This window comes from Mus caroli, chromosome 13 (genome assembly GCF_900094665.2).
Source record: "Mus caroli chromosome 13, CAROLI_EIJ_v1.1, whole genome shotgun sequence".
Taxonomy (NCBI): Eukaryota; Metazoa; Chordata; class Mammalia; order Rodentia; family Muridae; genus Mus; species Mus caroli.
In genome coordinates this window covers 110,371,944-110,379,672 of record NC_034582.1, presented here as the reverse complement: position 1 = coordinate 110,379,672, position 7,729 = coordinate 110,371,944, and positions in this window count along the sequence as shown.

Here is a 7,729-nt window from a genome sequence, read left to right as displayed (position 1 = left end):
TTTTTTTTTTTTTTTTTTTTTGCCATCCCTAGCTAGAAATCCATGAAGCATAACAAAGAACACAATGTATAAAGACATTCATGTATGAAAGGTCATAACAAGTCCTATTGCTTTTTTATGCTAATGTAAAAAGCCAAAGCTATTTATTGAAGGCGCTGGAGTGAGTTGGATTCGTGGTTAAGGGCACTAGCGGTTCTTCTAGAAGATGCAGGTTCAAAACTCAGCATCCACAGGTTAGCAGCCACAACTGTCTGTAACTCTAGTCCCACGGTATCTACTGTCCTCTTCTGGCCTCTCTGGATACTGCATGAGCATGGTGCAAACATACATGCAGGCAAAACACCAAACAAACAAACAAACAAACAAACATACATACATGCAGGCAAAACACCAAATAAATAAATAAATAAACAAACAAACAAATAAATATTTTTTTCAAAGGTCAAGACTAGAGAAAATGCAAATAGTGGCATTTTCATTTCCCTTTCCCCCCTTTTTTGATGAACCAATTCATCAGATTTATTTTGGCTATTCACCCAGTTTCTATTATACAGTTTTTTGGGTTTTTTTTTTTTTGATGAACCCTTCCCAGGATGCCTTCTGATTACAATACTATTTATCACTAGGAATAATTTTTTACATAGTCTTATTAACTAGTCCTTTAAAAATAGCTTTTGTTAATGTCAAGATTAGAAAAAAAAAGTGGTAAAAAAAAAAAAAACCTATATGTAGAGGTGTATGTCCTTAATTCCAAGAACTCAGGAGGCATTGGTGGGGGAATCTCTGTAAATTCAAAACCCCAGCCTGGTCTAAGCCGTCCAGGGCTACATAATGAGACCCTGTCTCAAAAACAAAAATAAGACAAGTGAATCAGATGTAAAGGTACCTTCTGTCCTCCTCTGCATCTTTCTTCTGCCCCGTTCTATGGTTGAATTTGTGGTGAGTTTGACAGCTTACCTCAAATCCTCTTGACTCATCTCTTTCAAACACAAGTACCTTTTACTTGAGAATTTCGCATTGACCCTACCTAGACTTTTGTGGTGCTCTGCATGAGACTGGGGTCACAGATGCAACCAGTGAGCACCCTACCACTGAGCTATACCACCACTCTCTCATTTACTAATAGTTCCATTTCCTAGCTCAAATTAGATCTAGGAGGGGGCTGTAGCAGCCTAACACACACATAAGCAACACTATTAACCAATCTGATTATTTAGATCAGTTGGAGTAAATATTTTGTAGCTGTATGGAATTCCAAGAGATCTAGCCCACGTTGGTGTTCTGCATGCAAAGCAGTTGATACAAGACAAAGATCAGAGATGCCAAAGTCTTACATGAAACTTTTATCTCCATCTTCACAATGAGGCTCTGTGGAATTTTATCTCTGTCTTTGCAGTGGAGCACTAGGGGAGGAATGAGGGAGATCGGCATTCCCCGCCATCAGGAATGAAATGTCAGTTTTTACTGAAATACTCTTCCTTGCAGAGAGTTTTATGCCAAAATAATAGTTCATGTTATGATTTAAATGTTTCAGATCCTGTAGATGTTCTTGCCAGGGTGATGCTGTGGCAAAGTAAATAGATGGGCAGAACTCTAATCTAAATTCTGATAAATGCAACTTTGTTTCCATTCTCAAAGATGAATGGTTGCCAGAACGCCTGTTTAGTTAATAAACATGGGCAGTGCTTGTTAAAGGATCCAACGGAAGGGTAAGATTTGCCCTCAGATTCCTGCAAAGAAGAAAATGAGCAAAACTGGAGGAATCAGATAAAAAGGGGAGCCTCCTCCTGGAGATGGCCTGCCCCGCTGGAGGGGCCTGCTCACACATTAGGAGGGTTTGGGGAGCTATCGGTCCTGAGCTTCAACCCTGTCACTTGCTCTTTTTGAGAAACTGAAACCCATCTCTTAAGCCTTATAAGGTTAAAAAAAATACACATCTACCAATGTTGTGACGATCAAGACAAAAGTTTAGCATTAATGTAAATTATAAAATGCAAAACAGAAATGTTTGTTGTAATGGCTAGTACTGTTTTTTTAATCGATTTTTTATTTTTATTTTTTTATTTTTAGTTTTTTGAGACAGGGTTTTGAGATAGGGTTTCTCTGGCTGTCCTGGAACTCACTCTGTAAACCAGGCTGGCCTCGAACTCAGAAATCCACCTGCCTCTGTCTCCTGAGTGCTGGGATAAAAGGCGTGCGCCACCACGTCCAGCTCTATATTTTAACTTTTATGGATTATACAAAAGCAGTATTTTTTCCCAACTGACTTTTGTGTGTGTGTGTGAGAGAGAGAGAGAGAAAAAAAATGCCCCCATTTGGAGCTTTTTTTTTTTGTGCTGGAATTTAGAAAGATTGCTAAGTCAATCCCAATGGGTTAAGACAAAGATTTACTGGCAAAGTTTGTAAAAATGCATGGTCATCAAAAAGCAAAACCCAGGTTACCCCTCTCTGTGTCACTCCCCACCCCTCCCTCCAGTATCTCTCGCTCTTATACAGAGATGTGCACTACAGTCCAGAGGCCTCCTGCACTGTACAGCATAGCTTCACCATTCGGGAAGTGCCTACCCACTGTTGATAGGAAGTAAATTTTCTTTTTTGGTAGTGGAATAAAAGCTTGCTTGTTAACACAAGCTTTGTGGTTGCGGGACCAAAGAGCTATGTCCACGGAAAGCAGGATCTAGACCCAGCTGCTTTCAGACTGAGATGGCCCAGAGGGTGAAAGGCAAAGCTCAAACAAAGGTGTGTGTACAGACCAGTTTAGGTTCCTCAGTGGTCACCTCAAGGTGGATGCCCCCTCCTGTCCCCAGGGGAGGTGTTGGTGATTGATGTCCAGACTTGGAGGTGTGGGTTGCCAAGATTAGTAACATCAATTTGCGTGGCCCTTTGAGAAGCTGAAACGCAAGCCGAGAGTGGAATGAAATTACTCATCAGATCAGCTCAGGGTTGAGAGTGAATGTACAGGTTTGTTCTGGACTACGATAGATGGCTTCGTAGAGACTTTGGGGGGGAAATAGGAAGGCCAGTTTCTTTATACAAAAAAACAAAACAAAACAAAACATTAAAAAAAAAAAAAGGCTGTAGGCTGAGTACTGAGAATTCTCCAATCAGAGCTGTTGCCTTAATTCTCAGTGTGGACTTGTACAGCATTTCAAAGTGTTCTAAGGTTATCAAATGATTAAAATAAAGGTTTTATACAAAAAAAGGTTTCTGGTTTTTAAGATTTATTATTAGTATTATTAGCATTTGTGTATATGTGCCCACAGAGGTTCCCCCAGATGCCAGAAGAGGACATCGGATTCTTTGAATCTTGAGTTACTGGGGATTGTTCTGCCCCACACGTGGTTGCTGGGAACCAAACTCATGTCTACAGCTGAAACATCTCCCTGAATAAGAATGAAACAGCTCAACTGAGCAGAGGTGTTGCACGCCTTTAATCCCAGCACTCGGGATACTGAGGCAGGTGAATCTCTGAGTTTGAGGCCGGCTTGGTCTATAGAATGAGTTCCAGGATGGCCAGGGATACATAGAAAAACCCTGTCTCCATAAACAAACAAACAAACGAACAGATAAATATAACAAAACAACTAAAGATTAGCAAATACCAGAGAGAGAGAATCTCAAATGAAAAAAGAAAACAGCAAACAAGCAAACAGAACTATGTAAAGAAACCTAAAATCCTTGCTCTGGTCTAAAGCCCCCCTCGCCACGTGGCTGCTTCCTGCTGTGGGCTGACCTCTGTGCCTAACTCAATGACATGGCTCTCCTAGTTAAGCTCCTTCCCATTTTCTTTTCTCTAAAAATAAGAAAAAGAAAAAAAGGAAAATGAAGTTAAGAAGCTCTCTGAAGGACCGACAGATGGTTCTGGGAAGAGAGAAAAAGATGAGAAAGCATCAGTGGCTGAGAACCCCACATCCAAAGAGCAGAAGTCTGAGGGAGTCCGAGAAAGCTCAAGGAGAGAGGAAGTCAGGGAGGAAATGTCAGCATTAACTAAAGGTAAGAAAATGTAGGCAGACATATTCCTGGTTCCAACCAGGTGGAGAGAGACAGGTGTACACTGATATCCTGTGAAACTCTGTAAGAATATAAACGCCAGAAGAAGGGGAGGAGGGGAGGGAGAGAGGAAGGGAGGGAGGGAAAGAGAAGGCAAGAAATGAAGGGAGGGAGTGAAGGAAGGAAGGAAGGAAGGAAGGAAGGAAGGAAGGAAGGAAGGAAGGAAGGAAGGAAGGAAAGAAGGAAGGAAGAAAGAAAGGAAGGAAAGATAGTGACATCATAAGAAATTAAAAATGGCTGTAACTTTGCTTTTTCTCAGACAGGGACTCTCTACTTAGTCCTGGCTGTGCTGAAACTTGGCATGTAGACCAGGCTAGCCTTGAGGTTATACAGATCTACCTGCCTCTGCCTCCCAGATGCTGGTATTAAAGGTGTGTCCCACTACGCTTGGCTCCTTATTTGCTTTTTGAGACACTCTTAACTCTGTAGACCAGACAAGGATAGATCTCACTATGTAACCCAGGCTGGCCTTGAAGTCACAACAATCTTCCTGCCTCTAGCTATTATATGTTAGATCAGATATGACCAGCACCTCCCAAGTTTCTAAACAGAAAACAAACAAACAAATCAAAACAAAACAAAAAAAACTGGCTCCAACATTCTGAAAGAAAAAAATATCTCCTCCCTTGGCCCTATTGAAATGTCTATTAATATGAAGACCAAATAAAAACATATTAAATCAAGAACTATCTAAAAAACTGTATATTTCAAGAATCTTTTCCCTGAGGATCTACTGGAGAATGTCTTCCACAAAATCAAAGTAAATCAAATTAAGTGGAATGCCGTGGGGGTCAGGAATTGTCAAGATGATGAAGGAGGACATTCCAGGGAGTCTGGTTCCTCCCATCAGGCTGCAGGTGGGAGACTTCGTCTCTCATGGCTGGGCCTTTACCCTGTCTCATCCACCTGACCTGCTGATTCACTGAGGCAAAAGAGGCTTTAAATCGAGTAAGAGGAAGTTGGAGGCCGTGAGCAGGAGATCCAAACCACAAGAAATGCAAAGTGAACTCAACAACTTATGACAAAAAAGAGAAGCCCTCGATTGACAGTTGTGTGTTAGGTTAGATTACAAAGGGCCCTGACAGGAGAGGTGACACCTCCAGAAGACTGTGGAAGAGAGAAGACCATTAGGGAAGGGGGAGGAACAAGAGGAGAATAGCGACAGATGCTTGCACACGAGAGTGTGTGCACACACACGCACATATATGCACGCACACAGCTGCACACACAGGTGCACACATATGCATGCACACACATACACACATGTGTCCATGCAGAACAGCAAGAGAAAGGTATGACATATGATGATTTTATGTGTACACTAGAAATCTCATCTGTGAAAGAGCACACACACACACACACACCACACACACACACAGACCCAGTACCATCCAGACTGAGAACCCAGTTAACAAGGAACAAGATCAAGTCAGATAAGATTTGAAATGCAAGGAAACAACTCAACATGAAGAAACTTGTTCATGTCATTTGATATTTTATATTACCGAACCGCTTTTTCACTTTTTACATCTATGCTGAAAACGCATTTGATGTAAAGGGAGTATTCTCTCCTTTCTCCTGCAGAACTGGGCACACAACCTGGATCAAGGTGCATGCCAGGCAAGGGCCATACAGTGAGCTTTACTCTGATTTCAATCCATCTTTTACTAAAGCTACCATGCCACCAAATGACCCTTGGTAGGCTAGAAGTAAATAGAACCCCCATTTATATATATATGGGGATACAATGAGAAATAGCATATTTACCAGTAAACTATTGTAGGAATTACTGTTACTGCACGGAACATGTACAGCATACCGTTTCTGTTGCTGCCCTCACCAGTGTGTTTTGATGAGTTTGGAATATTCTGGTCTGTCTTCTGCTCACCATGTAAACTCTGGTGCTTAATATGCACGTTTCTCATTAGTTGAAAAATCCAGGCAGTCATATAAGCCTGTGTATGACATAGGCCTAGCCTTTCAGACAGGCTGAAGGAAAACCGAGGCAGGAATTAACCCAGGGAGGATAGACCAGGAGCCACTCTGGCCTCCTGGGATCCAGTGCTAGCAGCATTTCTCAGCTTTCCTAATTCTGTGACCTTTAATACAGTTCCCATGTTGTGGAGCCCCACCCCCCATAAAATTGTTTCATTGCTACTTCATAGCTGTAATTCTACTACTATAAATATCTGATATGCAGGATAACTGATACATGAACCACATGGGGGTCGTGACCCACAGGTTGAGAACCACTGGATTCACAGGCCCCACTGTTGGTGTTGTCCTGTGCCAGTGCTGAGGCTGCCAGGCTGCCATCCAATGGTGACAGCCGTAACAGGGTGACCGGATGAGTTTCTTTCCCATCTGATTTCAGCTGCTCAGTCTACATGAGTGTAAAATGTGCTTTCCTAGTCTTCTCTTTAACTAAATTTTATTTATTTTTTTTTCAAAATTACCCAGCCTGATTTACTCTGTTTTCTCTTTTGTTTTATTTTAATTAAGTGCAATGATGCTGCAAGTTCTAATAAGACATTAATGTGATAAATAAACGTTTGAAGAGGAAGGGAAAATCAATATTAGTTGCTATTTATAGGATTCTCTCTATAGAACATCCTGCAGTTATAATTTTAAAAACATCCATTAGAATGGATGGAGCAGTTTAATGAAATATCCAGTTATAAGATAATGTAGATGTTGATACTTCTGTTAAAACTAGTAAATATTAACCCATTTTTAAAAAAAGACTTTAACAGAGCTGATGAGATGGTTTCAAGGGCAAAGGGGACTGTTCATTTCACAGTGGCTTGGGAGGCAAATAGAAAAAAAGATCGGAAGCAGTGTTGGGCATAGTACCCTTCTCTGTGCAAGCCTTTGCTAAGCCAGCTTCCTTTCACTGGCACCCAGCTCCTAAGGCCTACCACTTTCCAAAGCCGCCATAGGATAGAGACCAATCCAGCAGCACATGTCCATTTTATCTAAGATCCAACCCATAATATAGGTCCCTTGTTCAGGAATCACAGGGAACTCCGCAGGAAATAACTCAGTTTCAAGTTTTTACCATTAACTTGTAGTCTTTCATTGGGTTTACAGTACCTTTTTTATTTGCTACTTGTCTTAGTCAGGGTTTCTGTTCCTGCACAAACATCATCACCAAGAAACAAGTTGGGGAGGAAAGGATTTATTTGGCTTACACTTTCATACTGCTGTTCATCACCAAAGGAAGTCAAGGCTGGAAATCAAGCAGGTCAGAAAGCAGGAGCTGATGCAGAAGCCATGGAGGGATGTCCTTATTGGCTTGCTTCCCCTGGCTTGCTCAGCCTGCTTTCTTATAGAACCCAAGACTACCAGCCCAGAGATGGTGCCACCCACAAGGGGCCCTCCCTCCTTGATCACTAATTGAGAAAATGCCTTACAGCTGGATCTCCTGGAGGCATTTCCCCAACTGAAGCTCCTTTCTCTGTGATAACTCTAGCCTGTGTCAAGTTGACACACAAAACCAGCCAGTGCACTACTACTATTCTAAGGATGAAAAAAAAAGTTATTGGAAAGAATTTTGCTCAAAATAGTATGCGGTGCGAATACTAGAGAATTTAACTTACAGAAGTACTGAAATTAACGTATGTTTCTCTCTCTCTCTCTCTCTCTCTCTCTCTCTCTCTCTCTCTCTCTCTCTCTCTCT